We start from the raw sequence: 13,531 nt of genomic DNA, 5'->3' as shown, positions 1-13,531 counted from the left end.
ATTTCCTAAGGCAGGCAATAGCCCACAGATTTCTATGAAATGGTGTGCCTTACATTAATTTTAAAATTATTTCTTGCTTGTTTAATAATTCTATCATTCACCCCCTTATATTCACTAAAAATTATTGTAAATGACAGACTTCCTTGAGTTAGAAGTGACTTGTGGAAACCTTCATAGACAGGAAATTCCAGGAAAGTAAGAAGACCCTCAGATCCACAGAGAGGCCATGAGACAGCAGGAAAGCCTGGCACCTGCTGAGCTGACTGCTGCTTGTCCCCAAATATAACCATAAAAGGTGCCCTTGAAGAAAGGGGTATGTATGATTAGACCTTCTATTGCAGAGAAGTTTGGCCCTCAAAACAAAAAAGGCATTCTGAAAGTCTGGGTGAATTGAGTTTATTCAATTAAAATGTTAATATACAAATATTCCTTTCATGCTCAAGAATCTATAATAACTTCCTTCAAATTCAATTTATTAGGTTCATTTTTTACCTCTATGTAATCTATTTAATACTATATATATCCATTCCTATTTTAATCCATCTTCTGTTATCTTTCACATGGATATTCACATATTGCTTACCTGCATATCTACCAGTGTAGAGTACACTAGACAACTTCATACATGCCTCCACACTCCATGCTCAATCTATCTCATACATCCAATTCTGTAAACTGTCTTATTCATGATGTACCTACTTTTAACTTTCCTTTGTTCATGCATTTTCCATTTTTTTCGGAATGATTTCTTTATTCTATAAACATTTAATTTTCCGTATTACTGATCTGGTCCTACATAACTAAATTATCCTTTATTTGATAAAGGGGATTCCTACTGGCTCCCAAGTTATGAATTATGGAGGATTTATCCCTTACATTTCTACATCTCTAACAGTAACACAGAATACTATCTGGTGTGATAGGCTGATTAGTGGTCCTAAGTAGGAGGGATTACCCTCTGGAATCCATGAATGTTAACTTAGATGAAAAAAATGCTTTGCATGTAATTAAGTTATGGATTTTAAGATGGGGATAATATCCTGGACTCTTTGGGTAGGCCATAACTATAGTCTGAAGTGCCTTTAAAAGAGGTAAGTAGATTTGACTGCAGTGAAGGGAAAGCAATGTGACCACAGGAGCAGAAAATGGAGTGATATAGTCAGGAACCAAGGATCATAGATGCCTTTGTAAAACAGAGAGGCCAGGAACAGATTTCGCCCCAGAGCCTCCAGAAGGAACTGAACTTGCTGACACTTTGATCTCAATCCTGAAGTCTAATTTTGGTAAGAGAAGCACCCAAACAACAGGAGAACAAGTCTGTGTTATTTTAAGCCTCTGAATTTGTGATAATTCATTACAATGGCAAGAACAAACAAATGCAGCTGAGTATATATAGTAGTTATTTAATAACTGCTTAACTGACCTTTTGACTTTTGGCACTGGTAGAGACTTTTGGCAAGCACTTTCCTACCACTCCAGAAATAGCCATCAATTCTTCACCATCTGCACATTTAACTTGAAATAAAAAACTATAACCTATCTAGTTAAAATACAATAATATAATTTATGTTATTATTTGTCAAATTATTTTCTTGCTTTTGACCTGATTGTACTTATCAGACAATAACTTCAATTTATGATATATTTATTACTAAAAGTTAATACATAATCACAAATGGAAGTAATAGAGTACCCTTTGTTCTCGCAATTTGTCCCTCACTCTTTAATGTTTACTTTTCCTTCCAATTTTATATTTTTGTATAGATCAGCAAAAGAATTTTCTACCTATAAAAATTATTTTCTTAGAATGATAGATTTAATTTATATTTTAGAAGATACATATTTTACTTTTTCTGAAAATTGAAATAATATAAATCTGAAAGTTTTCTAAGATCATAAAGAGATAAATGATACAATCTAATTAAAACATTTTGGGGGAAACATATTTTAGATGTCACTTTATTGTCTTGATAGTCATATATAGTCCCATATAGAAAGAAAATTTATCACTTGACAGGTTATTTTACCACTTTGGTAACTGTAGACCTCACTGTACTATGCTAATAAAAATGAAGAGGTTTGTGATATTTTTTACTCAGATTCTGTTATGAGCTGAACTGTGTCACCCTAAAATTTATACATTGAAGTACTAACCTGCAGAACATCAGAATGTGATTGTATTTTGAGATAGGGTCTTTAAAAAATAATGCAGTTAAAACAAAGCCATTAAGGTAGGCCCTCATCCCGAAGACCAGTGTGCTTATAAAGAAATAACAGGACACAGACACCAAGCATTTGTGTGCACAGAGTCAGCAGCAGAGTAGTCGAGAAGAAAGATCTTAGAATAAACCAACCCTGTTACAACCTTGATCTTGGACTTCCACCTCCAGAACTGTGAGAAAATAAATTTTTGATGTTTATGCCACCCAATCTGTGTATTTTTTATGGCAGCACTAGCAAACTAATACAAAAATCTTAAGCTATGTGACAATTCAGAAAAGATACATTTCATCTAAGTATACGAAATCTGTACTTGAGTTTCTAGGAATTCATACTCTATATGACCAAGATATCAGCACATTATAATTATTAATTATTAAAACTGCTACTAGTACTTCACATGATTATGTGCAAGTATTAAAGAAAATCAAATGCACACCCAAACAGGGAAAAGCATTATTCAACTTTAGACAATCCTAAAATATCAGTGCTAGAAAAAAATCTCAAAATATGACTACCTAGCACCATCTCAAAAGATTCACAAGAACATTTTCAGTTATACCTGGAGAGGAAAATTAGTATGAGACGTGACCTTCTCTCACTGGAGACTAGTTTAAGCAGCATTCTAAAGGTTAGCTAAACCCACTCACTACCACCCCGCCCAGGCCCACCACCATGTACAAGTCCTGCATAATCCTCAAGACAGAAAGCAAGATGGACTGTACTGGCATGATTTAATGATGTCATATGGAACAACTGACTTAAGACAATAAAATTATCCAGGTGGTCATGACATAATCACACAAGCTCTTTCAAAGCAGAGTAGAATTGGAAAGGAATGAAAAAGAAACACAATATGCTATGCCCTTATTGGCTGGAAGATGGGATGCGTGGAAAGGGCATCACAGAGGTGGGGAAGAACTCTCCAGGAGCAAAGAAGCAGAGATTTCTGTATCGTATAAGAAAGTGGATTCTGCCAACTACCTGAATCAAATATGAGCAGATTCTCCACCAGTTCCTCCTGATGAGAGCTCAGGTCTGAAGATACCTTGATTTCAGCCCTGAGCAGAGAACCTAGCTATATCTTGGTGAATTTTTGGCATAGAAAAATGTGAACAAATACATGAATGTTGTTTTAAACTGATAAATTTGTGGCACTTATCCAGAAATAAGAAATAAATATAAGAACTAATAAGAAACTGTAGTAATACATTCTGCAGATTCAAAATAAATTTCAAGATTTAAAAAATGGTGAATGTTTTTATATGTCCATGTCTTTTAAACTTTGAGGTTAAAGGTTTCAAAATATTCCTTAAATATTATGTTACTCTATGGTAGCATAATTTTAAGAACTATTAAATGATCATATTATATTTTTATGGGTATAGGAAAATTGTTCATTTTTCAATTCCAACTCACTAAGAAACCACTCTCTAAATCACTCCTGTTAGTAAACAAACTTGGTCATTGCTATTTAATAAGTTGGTACATATGCATAAAAAATATATGACCACTGTTATTGTTTGGATTTGAAGTTTCCTTGTGAAAGCTCATATGTTAGACAAGCAATATTCACATACAAAATGACTAGATAACTAGGGCTGTAATCCCATCAGTGGATTTAATCTATTTGATGGATCAATAATCTGAATGGACTATTAGGTGTATTCTGTAGGCAGTTGGGGTATGGTGGGAGGAAGTAGGTCACTAGGGTCATGACCATGGAGACTATATCTGTCCCTGACCATTCTCTCTCTCTCGCTCTCTCTCTCTCCCCCATCCCTGGCCACATGCTCTGAGCAGACTTCCTCTGCCACACTTGTCTGCCATGATGTTCTGCCTTACTCAAGCTCAGAGTAATGGAGTTGGCTGATCATGGACTGAACTTCTGAAACCATGAGCCCCAAAATAAACTTTCCTCCTCTAGGTTGTTCTTGTTAATAATTTTGGTCATAATAAGTAAAAGATGACTAACAAATCACAAAATATAAATATTATAATTTATATATGACAGAATATTGATATATGTGCAATACTAATAGATTGGTAACAATAAATCGGAAAAATTCTCACTTTACAGCCAACTGGAATGAATACAAAAGGGAAAATCTATTTTTCTATTTTTTTGAAGTAGGTCGCTTGTGGAAAAGATTAGGAAATAACCATGCTGAACAAAGAAGTTTAGAAAAAAGTTTAATAATCTCATGGAAATTTTATCTGCTTAGAATGCTAGAGATATGCAAAACCCTGTAGACTAATAATCACAGAAGCCATATGTACACTTGAAAGCAGATTATATTTCTTGCAATTTTTAGCCTACTCAAGTTTTTGCAATAGTATTAGGCACAGAAATTGAAAGGCAATTAAAAAACTGGTCCTAAAATATGAACCAAAACCCTAAATTGCTTTAAGTAGCAATTGCAAGGATAAAGCCTGTACACTGTGCAGATAGAAAGCAATATGCAGCAAGCATATGAACTCTGGATCCATAAATGAGAGCTAAGCCAACATCACAAGCTGAAGATAAACCAACATGAAGAAAGATGATCAAAATGAGCTGTGAGCTTCACCAGGAAAGAGACATGAAAAATGATCACCCATTTTCCTAAAATTGTTTATAATCTTCCTAAATTATCATTTTCATAGATTTCATATGGCCAATTTCATACTCTAGATTTTATCTCAGTTCATCCTTAAGAGTAGTATCCAAAATAGACAATTATCTATATGGTCTTGGCCAAAAAGTCTCTCCTGTGTGTGCCTCAGTTTCCTCATCTGCAAACGTTACAGAGTTTATAATGATAGAAGCTGGATCTCAGGGTGTGGTGAGGGTTTGATGAGCTAATACCTGTAAAGCACATAGAACAGAATCTGGCACAACATGAGCATTACATAGTGTGTACTCTCAGGGGCTAAAATAATTCTTTGATTAATATATGAAGGTATTTGCAAATACGCCAACCAACGTTTTAATTATCTTTTATGTTTTAATTATCTTTTATCCTATCAGATGCTGTGCCAGACACAGTCCATGTCTTCAAGGAACTTATAGTCTAGTGTGACTTAGACAAGTAAAGAGAAATACTAATATCATGTATAAGTGCAGGGTATATGTGAGTAATGATAACATCTACTTCAAAGATTGGCATGAAGTTTCAATATGATAATTTCCAAAACATTTTATTACAGTATTTGGCATTAAGTAAGGACTTAATAAAAATTAGCTCTTATCCTGTGTTACGTTATAGTCTTCTCTGTTTATTAAATTTTGTGCTTGTTTTTTCCACTAGCTCATAAGTTCCTCTAGAAAACTAATCTCATCTTCAATCAATATTCATCATTTTCATAATATATGCCTGATGTTCTCCAAAGTGCAAAAGAAAAAGAAGAAAGAGAAGGAGGAGGAAGAGAAGGAGAAGAAGAAAGAAGACAGGGTCCTTGCTCTAGAAAGACAGATTTTTATACTTTTTATTATAATACAATGCAATAAATATATTGCAATGATAAAACCAAGTCGTGGAAATGTAAAAAATGAAGCAACTCGCCCTGACGAAGTGAGAGGTTTCAAAGGCTGTATTACCTCATATGAGTCTTAAATTAAAGTTAGGATTTTTCCAGGTTCACCAAATATATTTTATAAACCATGTAATGAAAGGAATTGACCAATCTGGAAGCTCCAGTGAAGATTCTTTAGGGAAAATTTGAGAAGGCAAGAGAGACAAAAAATGATGCGAGACAGCTATACAGTAGAGAGCAAACATGTTGGTGATAGGGGCATCAGGGTCTGAATAGCTTGTGCTCCAAGGCAAGGAGTTTAGATTATGTACAGAGACTATCAAGAAGCATTGAAGCACTTATCAAAGAAAAGTATTACCATATATATATATATATATATATATATATATATATGATTACATGAATGGCGTGAATCTACATTGTGTACAACCATAGAAAGGAAAAGTTATACTCCACTTGTGTACGATGTATCAAAATGTGTCTGTAAAAATAAAAAAATATATATTTTAATTTAAAAAAAAGAAGCATTGAAGCAATGTCCTTGGCATTGCATACCGGAATCCCCTTTTGTTTAAGCATCTGTGGATTGTAATCCTTATTATAAAGCTCTCTTCTTCTAATTGAAGGATCACAGACTCAAGGATATACAGACTGGCACTTGCATCTGATTTTAATCTCTGATAGTATACTTAAGAAATACTATGTGCTCTATAAACATTTGTGGAGTTAAATTAAAAGCATGATCTTAGCATAAAACTCTTTATTACTGACCTTACAATTAAAACCATATTGGGTTGAACAGTCCCTTAAATATATTCAAACTTATGTTCTCTTGAAAGAGGCCTCTAATCCCACAACTTAATTTTTTTCTAACTAGGAAAGTGCCTGTCACACCTTTTACTGATTGACATATGGTTTTGTAAAGATGGAAGCAGATTTTCTTCTGTGGTAGACAATCACCTCCCATCAGAGCACTTCCTTAATTTAAAGTGTTAATGGTTAAAAATATGTTGTCTATTTCTGTTTATTTTTATATCGTGAAAGAGAGCAAACAAGTATACAATTACTGAAGCTGTAAGAATCAGAATATATATTCATAAGCTTCTATTTTCATTCTAAAAGCTGATAGTAACTGATAGTACAATTGGTTCTGAATTAACTGATCATCAAACTAAGAGAACAGGAGTCTGGAAAGGATTGTAAGTTTGAAAGTAGATTTCTTCTCTTCCTCACAACTAACTTAAGAATCTTCCCTAAAATATTTTCTCACACACTAAATAAATGAGTTACATCTCATATGATCACACTATATTTTTAATCTATTATTTGGCCAATATGTTTCTGAATTTTGTAATGGGTGTGCCTTGGTATATAGTAATTAAATTATGATTAAGTCAATCTAGATGAATATCTCCTAGTGCTTGTGTTTAATTTTGAAAGCAATAACATTATTAGTCATAATACATTTTAGGCACACCAAATTACCTAATGAGTTGTCCCTGTTAACATATGAACACTGAAAACTATAATTTAGTAAAATTCTATAATATAGCAAAATACATAAATTGAGTCATGATCTCATGGTCTCTCCAAACATAAAACATTATTTTGTACTATAACGCTTTTTTTTCTCCCTAAAATGTCATATACTTCAGGTGCCATTACATAGTCCTTCTACTTTCTGTGGCCTATATTACCTTAGACTAAATTCAACACCCAGCACATTAAGTTCACTCATGTACTTGGGTGAGTTGGGCAGGGAGAATGAAAGTTCCTTATGCTTTCTGTTGATTTAGAGAGTATTTTATTGTATATTTCCTAAATTAATGGGTTTTCATCCTTGGTCATTGTCCATAGAGTCCAGAGATGTCGCATACCTTTGTTATACATAGCTCATCCTCAACAGGGTTTTTTTTTTTTTTTTCTATAATTACCACAGGAAATGTTCCTCCCTTCCCACTCAGCCACCATAATTTAAAAATATTCTGAAACAATACAGGAAATATGTATGTATGTATTCACTCAGCTTATTATTTTTTAAATTCACTGGTATTTTGGAATGGGAATCTCAGTAACAAAATGTTCTTTTTATTAATTTTATCTTCTGACTTTCCACTGTACCTTATTTTTTAATTTTTTATTCTTTATTTTTTGGTAGCAGGGATTGATCCCTGGGGCTCAACCACTGAGCCACATTCCCAGTCCTTTTTTATATTCATTTAGAGACAGGGTCTTGCTGAGTTGCTTAGGACCTCACTGAGTTGCTGAGGCTGGCTTTGAATTCACAATCCTCCTGCCTCAGCCTCTCGAGCTGCTGGGATTACAGGTATGTGCCACTGTGCCCATCTTATGTCTGATCTGGTCCACGCAGAGCTAGCTCCTTTATCATAATTAACTTTCAACAGCCCAAAACAAAATGAAATAAAGACCAACATTGTCTCTTTTTTTCTGTTTTTGACTGGGGTGGGGGAAAGCTATTTTATGCTGTGGTTTATAGTTCATGTCATCAAGTGATCAGTTCTATAAACCAGAAATATAAAATAATGCATTCTATGCTTACACAAGAATAACCAGAAGGACAGCCAGGAAAAATGAGAAATGATTTTTAACTCTAAAAGAAATAGAAGTTGTTCTTAGTTCACATTCTCTAAATGATAATAGGCTGATGTTCAATAATTTGTCTCTTTGGGGCTCCTTTCAAGGCTGTTGTAGAAAAAAAATATTTCTTTGAGTTTAAGCAGTTTTTCAATTTCTATTGAGTTATTCCCTTGATGACCCTATTGAAAATTGTGCTGTGAGTACAGAGTTCTTCAGCAGATTTCTAGTCTTTGGTATTTTGGTGCACACAAGTAAGAAATGACAGTTTTGTACTTAATTATTCTGTACGCGATGGCAGTTTGACTTTTAGTAAGGCTTTCTAGAAGAGAAAACCAACAATCTGTGTGAACTGCAAAAAAAAATTAACTTACACAGAATATTACATAAAGAATGTCTTTTTCTAATCAAAATGATGTTAAAGATAAATTGAATAGTTTCTGAGAATTGAAATTATCCTAACAAAACCTCTTATTTCATTAATCTGGACAAGTGGGTACTACTGTTTGCACAAAACACATTATTTTTAATGTTGCATTATCAGCTTTGTTTTTAAACCTCTTGAATATGGAGCAGTGGCCTTTTCAGGGATCCAACAGGGAAAAATAAAGATGTTTTGTATTTTATTACAAACCTTTTTTTTTTAAATTCCTTTTAGCTTAAAACAGAATAGTACAACCAGGAGACATGAGGTGCCCAGCAATATGTTCTTTTAACCTCATCCTCAAAAGCTCTCACACAGAAGTGGGCCAGACGTCAGAACATGACCAATGGCTCAGAAATTGCTGGCAAAAAAAATAAATAAATAAATAAAAGGCTTTACCCTGAGTTTTGACAAGAATCTGGCCCTAGAGGAAATTATGTAGGCTGTTATATTACCAGAGAAATATGTGTTCCTGATACTCCAATTCCCATCCGGGCCCCACTGTGAGTAGAGAGAAGAGGAAGTAGGAGGCCAAACAGGGACACAGCCACAGAACTGATTGACAATAATGGCCCACTTTTCCCTCATAAGAGATGAATTACTCACTTCACTCCTGTTCCATAGTCAACATGGAGTTCTATAACATGTTTTTATGATCCTTTATTCTGCACAGAGATGATACCTTTATCTTTTTAAATATCCAGCTTTTAAAATTTTGTTGTATGGTCTTAGGAAGTAATGCATAGTTATGTTTCAATAATGCAATTATGCTGCCTGTTAATTTTTCTCACTTGCTTTATTCATTTTCCTAATTCCTGGGCAAACTCCCCAAAAGGAAATGTCAACTGCTTATAACATCTTTTTCCTCTTCAACAGTTTTCCAATACTAAAATCCTCAATAACCTGTTACAGATTTTTTTTCCCAAAAATATAGCATGGCATTTGTAAGAGTCAGCCAAAATTTAACATTCTGTAGAAATTCAAGTTTTCATTTTTGTTGTATTTTAAACGTTTTATAATTAGGTTTTGTGACAATAACTGAAGTTTCCCTGAATTTTTCCACAAAACCTAAAATCTGACAGGCATTTATCCCTTAGAGGAAAGGAAAATAAAGATGCAAAGGAGGGAAAGGTAAAGAAAGAGGAGTTATATTAGACTACTGTACAGATTATGAGAAGCTGAAATACTTTCCAACTCCTGCTTACTCTTCATAGATTTTATATACAGCACACATGGGTTTGAAGAACCAGAATTGGAAGTTTTATAGAGAAAAGGATTGATACAAGGTAGCTGTCCACAGGATTCTCTTCAGATCTTAATAAAAGACAAATTTCTTAGGACTTCTATAGTTCTTCTGGTCCAACATTCATACAAACCTTTGGAAAGACATGGAGATAGGAGAAGGCGCTATTATTCTTTTTTTTTTTTTTTTAATAGATTTTATCTTTTTTTTATTAATTTTCTTTTATTTTTTACAGACTGCATTTTGAGTCATTGTACACAAATGAGGTACATCATTTCATTTTTATGGTTGTGCACGATGTAGATACATACCATTTGTGTAATCATACATGTACATAGGCTAATGATGTCTGTCTCATTCCACCATTTTTCATACCCTCTCCCTCTCATTTCCCTCTACATAATCTTCCTAAAATGCTGGCTCCCCAGAAAGGAAGGCAGTGGAACCTGCTGGGCACACCGCATCCTTTTCCTTCTCATGTCAATTTCCTCAGTGAGGAACAACTTGAGTTGTTCAAGGGCAGGCATTGAGGAGAGCATCACAGACCTAGAATGACTGGAGGGTGTTCCACTCTACAGGTTTTCCAGGTTCCTCTGTGGCCTCAGCAGAAATGAATGGATATTCTAGGAAAGCTTGTGTAGGGTGATTTGACACTTGCTGATCTAGAATCTATGTAGGGGTTTCAACACTGGGGCCATCCATAGTCCCTCTTGTTTTACTCTTATTCTTGTCATGGTAATGGGGTGGCCCTTTTTTAAGAGGCTGGTGGTTGCTGGGGTAAGACCAGAGGAAACATAGTTTAGGTTTGACTCATATGGACACTTTTAATGTAAAGGATAAAAACTTTTGAGGGATAGTTAAGGGCTTAATAAATTTCTCTCTTCTATGCCAGAGTTTGGAACCAATGAAGAGACAGAAAGGAGTCAGATATTGAAATTGGAGATCTATTACAGATAAAAACTAGACTTAGGTACATTTGCAAAAATATGTAACTAAGTGGGTTTACTAGCAATGCCCAACTCGCACACGAAGTCCAGAACTTGGAATGCCACCCTATTGCAAGCAGAGGTAAAAATCTACCCAGAAAACACAGGTAGATAGATTTTTTCTTTGTACTGTATGGTAGGTATGGAGAGGAAGGAAATACAATAATACACCACACACATAGTGCTACTTATTTTTGAAGTCCTAAGTTATAGCTACACACACACACACACACACACACACACACACACAGACACACACATTCAAACCTCCATAGTAACCCATGAGGTAGGAATATTCCTATTCCTATTTCACAGATGAGGAAAAAGAGGCACAGAGTCTTTAAATAAGGTTCCCAAGCACAGCTGGTAGTCAGCAGAGACAGAATGCAAAAGGAGGCAGTTTTCTGCTTCAACATTCATTATGTTACAGAAAAAGTCAATTATGCTAAAAATCAATGAATAGATTTTTGCTATTTAGTTGAAAGTTTCCAGGAATTTTTTCCTTATTGTCCAGTTCATATCAATAGTACAGAAAAGATGCATGAAAGTTGGCATAGACTCACTACCAAGGGACAGAGAGTATGCCCTTGATACATGTTTTACCTTTGTTATAATCCTTCAAAACCGAAAAATTAAAGAAGCAATTCATATAAATTTGGGCTTATCTGCTTTCAGTTAGATTCTAAATATATCAATATTTTCCAATGAGGCCTAAGACCATAATATGCCCTATGAAAACAAAGCAGGGAGGGGGATTTTTGTCAAGAAATTTTGAGAACAGGTAGATGCTCCTTTCACCTCTTAGAGATTCTCCATGACTGCATATCCAAAGTTAAAGGCTCCATAATGTCCTGCAGTGAAGCTTAATATTGTTTAACTCATCATTCAAAACTCCTTTGAGAATGTTGTCTTTGTAGTTGCTATTTCTTAGAAACACCTATTGGAGTTCTACATAACATCTACTTACTCAGTGAAATACTCCATAGACAATTCTGGGCTTTGGCTCTACTCCTATGTGTTTGGACTTCACCTTACCCCTATAAAAAAGACATATCATAATTCACATTTTTTCCACATTTAACTTGCCCTGAAATCATCATGTGCTTTGTGAATCACAGTTTGTCATAGTTTAACGGGCAGCACCTTTCTTTCCCAGTGGTACATAAATAATGGTGTATCCTAAAATTATGGTGTCTTAGATTTGACAAAACATTCATAGAAAGACAGGGCATAGTACAGACATTCTATTTTGTTTTGTTTTCCTTATTCATATGTGTCCAACACAATATTGCAGATCAAGGGGATCTCTACCATCTAGCTAAGTGCCTAGTATATAATAACCACTACAAGTTCTACTAAAATTAAAACAAGGAAAAAAGATAGGCACGTTACATCTCTTCCATTTTGCAAAGAATTAGAATCTCATAAGTTTCCTCATTGAACTAGAAACACATGTGGTCTCTGGAGTTGGGCAGGGTTTCCATGGTAAATGGTTTCTTTCTGGCCTGGCTTCTTTAAGGAAAGTATTTGGCATTTCCTTAAACAATGTCACTTCCCAATTTCTATGCAGCAGTAACTCACTGCTGCCAGTGCCAGGATAGAATAGCTATGCATTATAAATGTTTCCTTGTGTCTTGTTTGCTTCCTCTGTATATTTTAGTCTCGATTAAATACATTTGTGTAATGTGTTTTAATTCAGAGATTCAATTTAATTTTGAAGTCTTCAGATTATGTTGAAAAGGCAAGAAAATAACATTGCATTTTCATGTTTCCTATTAGCTGGATGACTGATTGGTTCAGTGCTAATTTGATACCTTAGCCAAATATGGTGACTACTAATAAGCACTTTCTGTTGTCAAACAGCTGCTACCGTGATGGCTCTGCTACTAGTGGCAGATTTTCTACCATCTAATACAAACTCACTGTACTTTGCACTATTAGCAAGTACTTGTCAATACCAAATTATCTCAGATCTCTGAAGATGTAGTACTTAATCATTATTCTGGTATTGCAGATAAGCTGATTTAAAAATTGGGTACAGAACAAAAAAACAATTTCATTCTTTTTGGGGAAAAAGCAATGAATTACATAAGTAAAAGACTATTTATTAATGTTCTTTCTATAACATATTTCTAAGATCCCCTTATAAGTGAATCAAGATTTTTTAGATTTAGTAAATGACCTGGAAATCTGTAGGGCCCCTTTTTACCCATCTTCTCCTCCTTATTGTTCTTCCAGATTGGAGACTCTAAACTCTTCAGGTTCTTGCTAGAATGTCAATTCACTTGTCTTATTAAAGTTAATCATCCTTTCTCACACATCAGGAACTAAATCTCTTATTTCACTGCCCATATTTATATAGTTTTGTCACAGCAGAGAGTTTTAAAAAGAGAAATTATGACCCCATATGAATCAACAACCATCATTTCAAAAAGGTATTTCCTTTTCTTCTCACTCTCCTTTTTTTAACGTGATGGTTTGAAATAAAGTGGTTGAAAGTATTTTTTTTTTTTCATATGCTTTTCTTAGACACTCATTCCAAGAATA

Source organism: Sciurus vulgaris, assembly GCF_902686455.1.
Source record: "Sciurus vulgaris genome assembly, chromosome: 5".
Lineage (NCBI taxonomy): Eukaryota > Metazoa > Chordata > Mammalia > Rodentia > Sciuridae > Sciurus > Sciurus vulgaris.
Note: the sequence above shows the minus strand (reverse complement) of the source record.